The sequence below is a fragment of the Canis aureus genome, chromosome 18 (genome assembly GCF_053574225.1).
Source record: "Canis aureus isolate CA01 chromosome 18, VMU_Caureus_v.1.0, whole genome shotgun sequence".
In the NCBI taxonomy this organism is placed as follows: Eukaryota; Metazoa; Chordata; class Mammalia; order Carnivora; family Canidae; genus Canis; species Canis aureus.
In genome coordinates, this window is record NC_135628.1 from 33677976 (window position 1) to 33692775 (window position 14800).

The 14800-nt window shown below is 35.5% G+C and overlaps 1 non-coding gene across 1 annotated transcript; it reads right to left on the minus strand.

Moving 5' to 3' along the window:
* Positions 1–6366: 6366 nt before the first annotated feature.
* On the minus strand, positions 6367–6506 carry LOC144289247 (U4 spliceosomal RNA). Its single transcript, XR_013357230.1, has one exon. It is a non-coding gene; the product is annotated as a U4 spliceosomal RNA (small nuclear RNA).
* Positions 6507–14800: the final 8294 nt, after the last annotated feature.

Sequence of the window (14800 nt, forward strand, 5' to 3'; positions counted from 1 at the left end):
TAGAGTTTGGTTGGCAATCAAAGTGGGAGAGGAGAGCAAGGTCAGAATATTTATTTACTTGGTTTCTTCTACCAACAGTCACTAACTCTATGTGGCTTTCTCTCTCTCTCTCTCCTTCTCTCTCTCTCTCTTTGTTTCCAGCAACCAGGTGCATTACAATTCTTGGTTTATCTGTCCTACTTCTTTATATAGCCTACAAAAAAAGAAAAAAAAAGCACAACTTCTGGGATTTTCCTGTTTTGTGAATATCATGTGTTTATAGATTGAGATGCTGATTGATAAATATTAATAGCTATATTCTGTTTTTCCCCCTCCTAACCAAAACAATAATAGGTAAGTATAATGAGGCTCATTTTATAGATGAGGAAACTAAGTAAGGCTTTGCGATTTGTCAAAGGTTGTCTAGTTAGGAATGGCTGAGGAGGAATTCAAGCTCATTATGTCTCATTCAGAAGTACATGCTATTTACCCAAACTCATTCTCTCAGTCCAATGATTTGTCTAGGATTTGCTCACATAAATATACTTCATATTTTTATTTCTTCCAATTTATACCCCAAGAAGCATCTGATCTAATATGTCCCATGTAGCTCCAGGAAGTTTAGTTTGAACTGAGCCATTATATCTCTCGGTTTTCTTTTCTGTACAGGAGAAAGACTTTGTTCTCTTCCTTCCTCTTGTGAAAAATTATGAGAACTGATAATCTGGATACAAGATAACGTAAAAATCAGATTCATCAGTTCAGTTTCAGTTTCAGCAATAATTCCTTTCCTGTTAGTGAAGGAATTCCTTTTAATGAAGTAATAAAAATAAAAGGAAATTATTTCTTTTTTAGTGAAGTAATTTAAAAAAGAACTTTAGTATGGATAAGCAGAATTTCCTCTTGCTTAAGCAGGACTAGGGTAAGACAGGTGAAGCACCTGCCTGGGATGCAAAATTTAGGAATGAAACAGAAAAGCTCAGTGATCAAGACCGATTCTCTTTCTTCTCCTTCTCCTCCTCCTCCTCCTCCTCCTCCTCCTCCTCCTCCTCCTCCTCCTCCTCCTCCTCCTCCTCCTCCTCCTCCTCCTTCTTCTTCTTCTTCTTCTTCTTCTTCTTCTTCTTCTTCTTCTTCTTCTTTCAGAGAGAAAGAGAGAGAGAGAGATGAGGGGCAGAAGAAAGGGAGAAAGAGAGTCTCAAGGAGACTCCATGCCCAGCACAGAGCCTGATACAGGGCTGGATCTTATGAACCCTGAGATCATGATCTGAGCTGAAATCAACAGTTGGGCTCTTAACTGACTGAGCCACCCAGGCTCCCCAAGATCAATTATTTTTTAAGGCAGTATCATAACAAATCAAAATTGATGCAAAAACCATGACAAATATTAAAAGTTTTCAAATTAAGGTAGAATTGATAATAATGCTATCTGGGGCCATGTTGGAGACTAAGGCAGAGGAAAAATGCTGATCTTCCTTTACTTAAAATTTTGATATTTGGTTTGTCTTTTTTTGCATTAATTTTAGTATTTTTACAAGTAACATATTGAAATATTATTGATTTTGATGAAATCCTTTTTCCATTTCCCTTAGATTTTGTGCCTGAGGTAACTCACTTCTACTACATGAGTTCTGTCCTGACTAAGCAGCCTCCAGACTTCAGTTTGCAGCTTCTTGTTAGACAGACCTCCCTAAATTGATCCTGCCAAGATCAAGTTCAGCTTGTCCAAAACAATCAATCTCATCATTCTCTCCAAACATGCTTCTCCTCTTCTTCCTAATTTCATTAACATGATGTAATTTTGACTCAGCTTTCTCATTTTGTCTCCACAGTTAATCAACCAGGGTATCCAAAATGCTTCTCAGTCCATCCCAGTGGCCTACTTTCTTGCTCTTGCTTTGAGTCTCATCTTGAGGAGAGGTATGCCTGGAAGTGAATGGCCTGGTTTATTTAGGCCTTTGAAGTAGGCTGAGGAATGGCCCCTGCACTTTTCAACTGACTGAACTTGGACAAGTTACCTAACATTACTGTGTCTCATTTTTCTCACCTGTGGAATGGGAATACTGATTTAAAAAAATAAATAAAATACCTCATAGGAATGTCATGATTAAGTGAATAAATAGACACAAACTTGGAATCACCCCTGACATATAGGAAGTTGAATTTCATAAATTCAACTGAAATTGATAGTGGCTAATCCACTCTCTAAATCCACTCCTATGAGAACAATATTTGTAATTCTGAAGGAGATAAGGACTGCCCATTTTCCATTCAAAAAAGTTTCCTAAAACCAGATAACAAATTCCCTTCCATGTCTAGATTTTCTCTCTCTCAAATTCTAGACTCTTAAGAGTGGATTGTTTTCTCCCCTTTGTGTTATAGTACTTTTTCCATATCTGTCTTACCAATTCTTTACGTTTTAATTAAAGATGCATAGATTCGGGGATCCCTGGGTGGCGCAGCGGTTTGGCGCCTGCCTTTGGCCCAGGGCGCGATCCTGGAGACCCGGGATCGAATCCCACATCAGGCTCCCGGTGCATGGAGCCTGCTTCTCCCTCTGCCTATGTCTCTGCCTCTCTCTCTCTCTCTCTCTGTGACTATCATAAATAAATAAAAATTAAAAAAAAATAAAATATAAAAAAAAAATAAAGATGCATAGATTCTAGGGTCCCTGGGTGGCTCACTCGGTCAAGCATCTGCCTTCAGCTAAGGTCTTGATCCCAGAGTTAGGGCTGGGGATTGAGCCCCACACCTGGCTCCCTGCTCAGCAGGGAGCCTTCTTCTCCCTCTGCTCCCCACCCCCCCCACCCCCGCTTTGCTCATCTGCATGCGCTCTCTCTCTCTCAAATAAATAAAATCTTAAAAAAAAAAAAAAAAAAAGAAAGATACATAGATTCAACATCATTATTACCCTGGCTCCACTGAATTTCAGCATCCTGCATGCTCCCAGTGATCTTGATATGCAGTACATTGCAAAGTGTGTTTTTGCTCACAAGATTGTAGGCTCACTCACAGACTTGTGTCTCACCATTTTCTTCTCTGGCCTTAGGATAACACACGCTGAATTGGTGTGGTTGAATAGCTGATTTTGGATTAAATTACTTTTTTTATTATTATTTTTTTATCCATTTACAAATACTCTCTTAGTCCAGGTCTAAAAAACCAAGGTAAGTAGATCTTTTACCGGGAATCCCAAGGTGTGAAGACTGTGGTTAAATTCAGGACAGGTGTTCTTCTAGAAGGCTAATGCTCAAGGGGAAATGTTGCACAGTTTGATCCTTGAAATAGATAACAATGTTCAAGAATATAATTGATTCATTGTGCAATTAATTGGAATGAGTTGATAAACCAAAAATAAAAACATACTAACAAAAAAAATTTGTTTCCAAGTGATCTTCATTCCTCAAGGTGCAGAATCTTAGAGCTCAGAGGATCTTATTTCCATCACTGAATTGTGACCACAAAATTGTGGAAATTAAATATATGCAAAAGACAGGAAGTGTATATATATTTTTTTCCAGGAGAGGGAAAGTCTTTAAAGTTGGTATTTATTTGCTTTGTTTTCTCTATAAATGTATAATGTCATTAAAAATACAATTGTTTTGGGATCCCTGGGTGGCGCAGTGGTTTGGCGCCTGCCTTTGGCCCAGGGCGCGATCCTGGAGACCCGGGATCGAATCCCACATCGGGCTCCCTGCATGGAGCCTGCTTCTCCCTCTGCCTGTGTCTCTGCCTCTCTCTCTCTCTGTGTGTGACTATCATAAATAAATAAAATCTTTAAAAAAAAATACAATTGTTTTATTGGTAGTCCTGCTGAATAGCAATAACTTTTGTTTGATTTACCAAATGCTTTAAGAGTTTAAGTATGGAACCTGGCATCAGAAGAGTTGAGTGTTGTGAGGATTAAAAGCAATAATGTATGCCAAAGCTGTGAGAATACAATCAATAAACACAGTTAATAATTAGCAAGATCCCTTAGCCCCAGTACCTACCAAAGCCATGTGATTATTAAAAGTGAAAAATGCACTCTAGGGAAATTGTATTTAAATTGTTCCTGATTATACTAGACAAACTAGAACTTCAAAAAAAAATTCACCTTTATCTTTTTTTAGTTTCATTTGGATTATACAACTTTCCCTTTTGTTAATTAATTTAAAATTATACATAATACTATGATGACATGGTCATGGCTCAGTACCTTGGCAAAGATTTTATTGGTCTTGAATGATTGCTGTTTTGATAAATCATTCATTTCTTGTAAAACTACTTACGGCCCCAGGTTGATTCAGCAACTTCCTTTTTAATATCTTCATTATACATAAATCATTTATTATTTTTATTGTATAGGAAATAGCTAACCCCTGCAAGACTGTTGAGAGCAAACCCCATCATTATTTTAGTTTACATATTAGAGAATGCTTATGACAAAAAGAAAGTTTGAGAGTCTAAAGTCTCATGGAGATTTATGATGTAAAGTGATAATTTTTGCTTTAAGTTTACGTTTATGCAGATAGAGATATAAAGATAATTCTGGTTTTAAAATACGATAAGATTGAGGCTAACATGCTTGAGACTAAAGCAACTTTTTTTTTTGCCTGATTTTTCTAAATGTATCTATTTATTAATTATCCAATTAGCATTTCATTTAGTTTTGTTTGTGTGTAGCCGTGATTTGACCAGCCTTGAGAAATAATTTAGGATTTTCAAGGACTTTGTCAACAACTACTTAGAATATTTAAATGTCAGAGCTGTATGACCATAGAGAATGATGGAAATCAGACATGATCAGATCATCATTTTGTGTGCAGGTACTTACAAAAATAAGGTTAATTAATTCACTTAAACCAAATACCAGGTTGTTTAAAAGAGTTAAAGGCAAGAGGCCTGGGTGGCTCAGCAGCTGAGTGTCTGCCTTTGCCTCAGGTCATGGTCCTGGGATCCTGGGGTCCTGTGAGGGAGTCCCATATCCCGGTCCCTGCAGGGGCCTGCTTCTCCCTCTGCTATATTTCTACCTCTCTCTCTTTCAATGGCTCTCATGAATAAATAAATAAAATCTTTAAGAAAAATAAAATAAAAAATAAAAGTTAAGGGCTTGAAAGACCTGCTTCTCACTGACCATAAATTCTTCCTTCAGCAAATTCTATCCTTGACTTAACATCTCTTTATATGAGTTTAAATTAAGCAATTTGGTATTCCTTTGACTCTAGCTTCCTCTTATCTTGATACTTTGAGGCTTCCCAAAAATCACAGGCTTCTATGGACTACTCAAATTGATTGGAAGGATTTTTGAAGAGTTTGTTGTTTTGTTTTTGTTTTTTTGTTGTTTTGTTGTTTTGTTGTGTTTTTTTTGTTTGTTTTGTTTTTACATATTTCAGAGAACACTGTTCTGAAACTGGCAAAGGGGAGCCTCATCACTTCCAGGTCTGCTCAGTCTCTCTCCTGAAGTGACAAAGATTAAAAGTAAGCCATTCCATAATTATCCCCTAGATACTTGGTGCTCATGCTCCCAGCTGAGGCTCACTGAGGAAAAAAGTGGAAGGCAGTTTGTTTCACCAAAGAAATTGTGGGGCATTGTGATACTTGGGAGACTTCTGAAAAGCAAGAATCATTCTTATTTTTCCCACTATTTTTTAATTTTAATATTTATTGTAAATTTTTCTGATTACAATAGTTATATTTACTGAAGACAATTTTGAAAGTACCAACTACAAATAAGATTCAAATTATCTCTAATCATACAACCCACAGATAAGTTCTGATAACATTTTAAACAAAATTAAGATCATGATATGAAACTCTACCTTTTTAAATTATTATTATTCATGAGAGACACAGAATGAGACATAGGCAGAAAGAGAGGGAGAAGCAGGCTCTCTGTGGAGACCCCAATTTGGGACTCAATCCCAGGACCCTGGGATCACGCCCTGAGCCATAGGCAGATGCTCAACCACTGAGCCACCCAGGCATCCCAAAAAAGAGTAGTCTTATATGGTTTTTAGAAGAATAAAATGGGGGCATGATACACTTGGAGAATACTTTAGAAGTATCTATCACATTTTTATTTTTTTTTAAATATTCTGTTTATTTATTCATGAGAGACACAGAGAGAGAAAAAGAGAGGCAGAGACACAGGCAGAGGGAGAAGCAGGCTCCATGCAGGGAGCCAGATGTGGGACTCGATCCCAGGATTCCAGGATCACACCCTGAGCCGAAGGTAGACACTCCACCGCTGAGCCACTCAGGCGTCCCATCCATCAAATTTTTGAAAATAAATATAATTTGATCCATCAGTTTCACTTCTACAAATCAATTCTTCAGAAAGAATGGTATTCATACGCAAATTTATATATAAAATCCTGTAGGTTTAAATACTATTTGTAAAGCAAAAAGCCTAGAAAGAAAAACTAAAAGTACATTAATGTAAGATTAGTATATCAAAATAATGTGTCGGAAGGCAGCAATTTTTCAATTAGCAATAGTCACGCCTCGGATAAACTTCATTGGCTATCATACTGCCACTGCTCAAAGCTAGGCAGCAATTTTTAAATGAGATAAATGTTTATGTACTTTCCTTTAAAAAATAGTGCATGGTAAGTACAAATTGCAAGGTAAAAGCAAAAGGGTTACCATTTTGGTTCATGTATGCATATTTACATGTATGTATATATGTGTATTTATCTGTATACTTATGATAATGATGATGGTTATGTTGATACTAATGATATAGCAAATATATACTGGCCTCCTACCTTGTGCTAAGCCCTATCCTAAGCACTCTACATGAATGGACTCACCTAACCCTCAAAAACTACCCTACCAGCTGGGAATTATTTTTCTCCCTTTTTGAAAGACCACAAACAATTTACCCAAGACACACCGTAGGTGACAGAACTGGAATTGATTTCAACAGTTTGTGTCCAGAATTGCATCTCTTAAACCTTTCATTGAAATTCTCTGAACAGGTCCAGCCTGAAACAGGGTGACAGACCACACAGCCTGGTTAGAGTTGTCAACCTCTCAGAGTCTCACAGATGCTAGGTTCTCCTCTGAGCCATCCAGGAATCTTTGGAGAGCTCTTGGCATTTTTTTTTTAAAGACCTGGGCTCCTTTTCTTCTCCAACAATACGTCATTGGAATCTATCTTTGATGTCTTAATTAATACCTGTAGGGAATAAGATGGAAGGTCAATGAATATGATATATTAAGGCCCTATTAGATAAAGAACAGCTTTTGGGGAAAATACTGGCACTTATTTGGTAAGAAGCTTTTTATTGGAGCCACAATGATATCGATTTGAGAATATTAATAATTAAGAACTGAAAGCAATGAGGAGAAATGTTCTACATTTGAGTACAGTTGTACAGCACAGCAATTGTGAGCCAGAGATTAGCTTGTTCACATTCTTACAATCACATTAACAATCGATAAAGGCCCATAACCTGCTACTTATATTTCTCTTTGTGAAAGTTTTGAGCAGTCAATAGACTACTGCCCCCCCCCCAAAAAAAAACCAAAACCATTAAATGACATTTTTGTCAGGGTTATGTGAGATTATCAAGCACTTATTTTAGGAAAAAAGAGCAGTGATTTCCAAGGCTAATTCAAACCAGATGCAGTTTGAAAGTCAAAGTATGTTCCAATGAGAAAACTGTCTCTTTCAGGGAATTTCAGGGCAATTCAGAATCATTCAACTGTGCAAATACATGCTGCATATTTGGCTTCTGCTGTACAACAAATGTGTTTTTTAAATTTCCTTTCAAAGCAATTATTTGGCCAGTCATACATATCCATTGCTATGTATTTTAAATTAAATGTAAATGGTATCTCAGAGCCAATAATAATTAAAGCTTACTGGGCACGTTCTATAAATATGCTACTTCCTTGTTATGTGCCTTTTATGCACAGTCTATTTTAACCTGTACAACAATGTGCATGTTTTTACATGTATGTGCTCAGTATATATTCATCATCATTATTTTACAGATGGAGATGTTGAGGAGGTCACTTATTTGTCAGAGGACACACTGATTATAAATGGAACATCTGGAAATAAAACCCAGGTAGCTTTGTTTCTTTTTTAATGCAAATTCCAGATTCCTAACTACTATACTCCGTGCCTTTAAGAGTCACAATCATGCAGTGGGCAGGAAACAGCTTTTAAATGTCTTTTCACCTTTAATTTTATCATGGAAAGCTGACTTTGTGGAACTGTATCCCCTAAACTACTAAGTGTTTGACCTATTTATTTGTCTAGAAATTTGACAAACACACAAAACAGCTTTTTATTCTTCTCTTTAAGTGGAAAAAATGTCTTTTCATGTTTTCTAGAATAAGATAAAATGTAAAGCCAAAAAAACTTCCATATTTTTAAATGACTGTGGAGGAACATTCGATTTTTTTCGTTGGTTGAAATACAAAGTAAAAATACTCAAGTGTCAGACACTCCGGGTGGCTCAGCGGTTTAGCGCCGCCTTCAGTTCAGGGCCTGATGCTGGAGACCTGGGACTGAGTCCCACGTTGGGTTCCCTGCATGGAGCCTGCTTCTCCCTCTGCCTCTCTGTCTCTGCGTCTGTCATGAATAAATAAAATAAAAATCTTAAAAAAAAAATTCAAATGTCAAACTATTTTCCTTTTATTGTAGTACAACTTTAAACTTTTAAAATTCAATTTCATCATTAAATTTTTAAACTTCTCTTAGCAGATGGGCAGAGCACTTTCTGCAGAAAAGATTCACTTTTATAGTTTCAGCATCCCAAGAGGGAAAGTGGAAAGCTATAAAAATTGAAAACCTGTCCTGGTCATCCAAATGACAGAAAAGTCAACCTCCTGATGACCTTTTGAAAGATGTGACCCTTTTCTAAATAATGAGCTTGGTTTACTTGACATGACAAGTAAAAGAAGCCATCTAGTTACAGGGTCATATGAGGAAAGCTGCTTGGCACAGACCTCTAGAGCGGTGTTCCTCAGACTTTCCACAGTCTCAGATTTTAGTACTCATTACTTGAAATAATTAAATTGTCACAGACCTTAAAAAATACATGTTACTAATTTTCAACCAGTATTTTTTTTTAAAGATTTATTTATTCATGATAGACATAGAGAGAGAGAGAGGCAGAGACATAGGCAGAGGGAGAAGCAGGCTCCATGCCGGGAGCCCGACGATGTGGGACTCGATCCCGGGTCTCCAGGATCGGGCCCTGGGCCAAAGGCAGGCGCTAAACCGCTGAGCCACCCGGGGATCCCCTCAACTAGTATTTTAGTATAGAAAATTCTCTGAAAACAAATGACTTGGTTTAAACTATGTCAGTAACATTTACAATTTCACTCACTAATCTCTTTTCGGGCAACGTTTTTCTGCAATGTACTTTGGAAGTTGCAAACAAACCAAAACAGAACAAAAACTTTCATTATCTTCCATTGCAAGTTTACTTGATTTTAATAAATATTCATCACTTCCTACTTTAATCTGGAAATTGTTCAATGAAAGAGAAAGCAAGATCTGTAGACAGGAGGTGCCCCACACAAATTCAGGGAAGAAAAAACTTACTGATGATTACCACACGTAAGAAAAAGTAGCCCACACCTGCCAGTTGTTTTGGAAATGAGAGACATGTCAAGCCATACCTCACCCTGATGCGGCTGGCCTTTTGGATGGCATCATAAACTCTTCCTAATGTATCCAGCCATGCAGCTCTAGGAGCTTTATTCACGTCATAAATATTTCAGAAGGCATTTATAGCAAAATCATGTTTTAAACCATACAAAGTCCAAATTTATTATGTTTTTAAGAAAAACATTTTATAATGGGGAATCGTAATCTTATACAAGAGTTGGCCTAAGAGGATAGTGAACCTCTATATGCTAACCACTCAATATCAAAAACTATTATCACCTTACCAATTTCCTTTTATCTTTTTCTCACCAACTACTTTCCTGGAGGATTTTAAAGTGACATTGTATCATTTTATTCATAAATATTTTACTATATCTCTAAATGAGAATAGGATTTTTTTTACCTTTTGTCTTTAAGGAATACATACATTGCATTTTTGCCATTGTTTAAATAAGTATTGCAAGCACATAATAAAGGCCATTATGTAAGAGGATAGTAATTAAGACCATTAGAATATACATTAGAATATAGCTGAAAGGGAAGAAATATTTTCCTTTTTTTTTTTTTTTTTTTTTGCCTTCTCTTAAAGTACTCACCAAGCTTCTCCCTCTTTGCTGTTTCTGTGATTCAATAAGTAAATACATTTTGGAGTCATTATAAGTTTTGGAACTAGATCAAAAGAAAGGCCAATACATGCAAGAGAAGGCATATTTTCCTTAGCAATCATTGAATATTTTTGTAAGGCTGCAAGATTTCAGGTCATAGAAACAAGTATTTTGCTATGCATTCTTATGCCAGATAGAAATAAAATAGTAAATTAGTAACCCAGGTTTTACAATTCATGTGAAACGCTTCCTGAGTTCAATGTTTTCCTTTTTGTCACACAGCTAAAAGAATATACAGGGATAAAAGGAATTAGAACCATTCTCTTTGTGCTATTCTATAGGTCTCCATAATTTCTTTAAATTTCTACATATTTTTATTATAATAGATCTAAATTCTACATAACATTTATGTATTGATACACCAACATTAAAAATATATATATTAGGTAGATGACAGATTTTTAAATTTTTAAAATTTTTGTTGCTATTTCTATTTTATTTATTTTATTTACCTTGGGATTTTTATCTCAGGTGCACAGAATTTTATCTCAGGTGCACAGAATTGCCTTGGGTCATAGCAAATTTTTATTGTCAACCAGTGTTTTATTTCATGATTCTTCCCATTCATTCCTCCGTCATCTATCCCCTTCCCACACCCATCTGGCACCCACTCACATGCAGTCCAAGGAACATTCCACATAGTTTGTGGCCACTTGTAAATATGTTTGTCCTTGAAACTAACCAACTAACTTCCTTCCTTCCTTCCTTCCTTCCTTCCTTCCTTCCTTCCTTCCTTCCTTCCTTCCTTTCTTCCTTCCTTCCTTCTTTTATTCTCTTTCTTCTTTCTTTCTTTCTTCTTCAATTCCAGAGAGAGCACAAGCAGGAGGGGCAGAAGGAGAGAAAGATTCTCAAGCACACTCTGTACTGAGTCCTGAGCCCTATGGAGGGGGCGGCTCAATCTCACGACCATGAGATCATAACCTGAGCTGAAACCAAGAGTCAGTTGCTCAAAAGATTGCACCACCCAGGTGCCCCTGAAATTTATTTTTAACATAGTATGCTTTTAATGACATAAATAGTGCCACGTTTTGTTTCTTACTATTTTATTCAATTATATAGTTTTGAAACCTGGTTACACAGCTATTTCTTCCATGCTGCCCATTGGCTCTGACACTGTACAGTATTCCTCTCATGCATATCCATATACCACATTTTACATATATAGGTATCTATTTTTGAACTCCTGGGTTGCCTTCAACTCTTTCTAGCACAATATGCTTTGAGGGTTATCATTGTTTATGTCTTCTGGGGCATCTGTGAAGAGCATCTCTGGAGGGTAGACTCCAGAGTGAGAGTTTGGGGCACAAAGTATATGCCTACAATTTTACCTAAATATTGCCAGATTGTTTTCTAAACAGCTACATTGTACTACGCCTCTCAATATTATATAAGATTTCTCATTTCCCCACATCTCCATCAGCTCTGATATTATCTCTCAAATTTTTAGCTAGCTTATGACTTTACCATTGTAGAAGAGCAGCAGCAGAGTCACAGTGGTTCAGAGATTAGGTGGGTAAACTCAAAGCTATCCCAATTGGATCCAGATTCCTGCTTGTATCATTGAACACTTGTGTAACGTTCTGTTCCTGATTCCTTATCCGTAAAATGAGATCATGATAATATCTAGCGCATAAAGTTGCTGTAAGAATCAGGGCACTTTATATTTTAAAAGCACTTAGAATAGTGCTTGGCCATAGTAAGTGCTCAAATATTGGCTGTTCACAAAGTTCCTCCAATGAACAAAAGGCCCCAGTCAATGAGCACTCTTCATATATTTTGTGGCCATTCAAATTACTCCACAGCTTTAAATTATTTTTCTATAATGTTCCTTGACATTATCTTGATGAGTCCTTCGTCTTTATATATATTCTTAACATCCTTAGTTATTTGTAGAAACTGAAAAGATTTTTCACACAGTCTACCGCTGATGATTTAATTTTGTATTTGTCATCCTATTTTGAAGGCACATCTTTACTTCAATGTAGTAAAGCTATCAATTTTTCCTTTTATATTTCATGCTATTTTTGGTATTGTTTAAAAAAATCTCTTTCTATCCTGAAATCACAGACACATTCAATTTTATTATTTATAAAATTTATTAAAATACTTATAAAATTATTTATAATAATTCCATTATTTTAATTCTTTTGAATTTATATTTCATTTTATATACTCACATTCTTCTAATCATTTCATAATCTTTTTGGATTTTCTTATTGAGACAATTAGATTGTCAGTAGATTTTTAGACTTGATTTTCAGGTTATCATCAGCAAGTAATGAGTTTCAATTCTTCCTAGCAATTCATACTTTCTATTTTTTTCTTTTTTTTTTCTTTTTTTGGTCTTCTCGTATTGTCTAAGACTTTCTGTGTTCTGTTGAATAGGAGTGAAATACTTGGTCTATATTTTTTTCCAATCTTAAATGAAATCCTAAAATGTTTTCATTTGATGTGTTATTGCTATAATTTATTATTTTGTCATTAGAGTAAGAAAATCCCCTTTCTACCTAGTCTTTTAAGAATGCTGAACATGTGGGGATTTTATTTCTTTTTGATCTATTGAAATTATTATTATTTTATTTTATTTTATTTTATTTTTTTAAGATTTTTATTTATTTATGGTAGTCACAGAGAGAGAGAGAGAGAGAGAGAGAGAGAGGCAGAGACACAGGCAGAGGGAGAAGCAGGCTCCATGCACCAGGAGCCCGACGTGGGATTCGATCCCGGGTCTCCAGGATCACGCCCTGGGCCAAAGGCAGGCGCCAAACCGCTGCGCCACCCAGGGATCCCTGAAATTATTATTATTTTAAACAAAACACATTTTTATTTGGTTGGATAAAATTTTATTGATAATATTAATATTGCTGTTCACAAATGAAACTGAACCATAGTTTTATTTTCTTAAACTGTCTTTATTGGTATTTGTATGCTATAATAGGCTCATTAAAATACTTTAGCAGCTTTTTTTTTTTCTGTTTCCTAGACAAACTAGCCTATGTTTACATGGTAAAATTCACATGTAAAACTTCTAAATAGAAAATGTTTTAAAGCAATGTTGTTTATTTAAAATACATTGGTCAATTAAGATTTCTATTTCTTCCTTTTTTTTTATTTCTATTTCTTCTTGTGTTAATTTTGACACTTTACATTTTCTAGAAATATATCCATTTGCTTTGAATTTCAAACTTATAGACATTAATTTATTTAAAATATTATCTTTGATTTTTCAAATATTTATGTAACTGCTGGAATCAAGAACTATATATTCCCAGAGTCCCATCATCTCTGAATCTCTGTATTTGATTCTAAGATTAAAGAAAACAGTGTGGCTAAAATAAATCTAAATACATGTCAAATCAATTTACTATTCTTCAAAAATTAGGCAACCTCGTCCAGTTAGGGCCTAGATATCCTGAAGCTTGTAGATGTTTGGATGGTCTCTATGGTATTTTATTTTATTTTATTTATTATTTTATTATTTTATTTTATTTTATTTTATTTTATTTTATTTTATTTTATTTTATTTTATTTATTTTATTCTTGGTCTCTATGGTTTAGATGGTGAGCTCATAACTCCGATTGCTTGGATTCAGATACCAGCTCAGCACTGAGTACAAACAACCTTGTCCAAGTTTCTTATCCCTTCCATACCTAAGTTTTCCCTTCTTGAAAACAGAAATGATAGGGACACCTGGGTGGCTCAGTGGTTGAGCATCTGCCTTCAGCTCAGGATGTGATCCCAAGGTTCCAGGTTTCAGTCCTCCATTGGGGTCCTACATGGAGCCTGCTTCTCCTCCCTGCCTGTGTCTCTGCCTTGCTTTCTGTGTCTCTCATGAATAAATAAGCAAAAATCTTAAAAAAAAAAAAAAAAAGAAAATGGAAATGATAATAATAGGGCCTCTCACAAATGATTGTTGTGAGATAAAACTGGAAATACATATGAAAACATGTACACAGTATATGCCACACACAAAATATTCAAAAGTAATCTGCTTATTTGCAATTTAACCAAATATGAATATACAACTTTGTATTTGACATTTTTTCTTTCATTCAATGTTATTATGAAAAACTTTCCAATAACACCAAATTTTTCTAAATTATAACTTTTAGTAACTTCTAAAGATTATCAGATTTTTTTTTAACTATACATTGGAATTGTGTAGTTTCTACTCCTTTAATTTTGAAGGTGAACCTATTATTGGAATAGGAGTACAAAAAATAAAACCACATGTATATTATATACATACATAAACTATATATATAGTCATATGCAAGCACACAACATATGGGAAAACACAAATGTATCATATATTCAATCATGAAAAGTCTAGGAATAAGAATTTTTTTAAATTCTGAAATACTCTTGACCAAGACATGACCAAATGCCATGATTACATCATGTTCCCAGAACAGTAGATTAAACTTATGTTAAACGATAATGTTGGGGCAGCTCCAGTGGCCCAGCAGTTTAGCGCCGCCTTCAGCCCAGGGTGTGATCCTGGAGTCCCGGGATCGAGTCCTACATCTGGCTCCCTGCATGCAG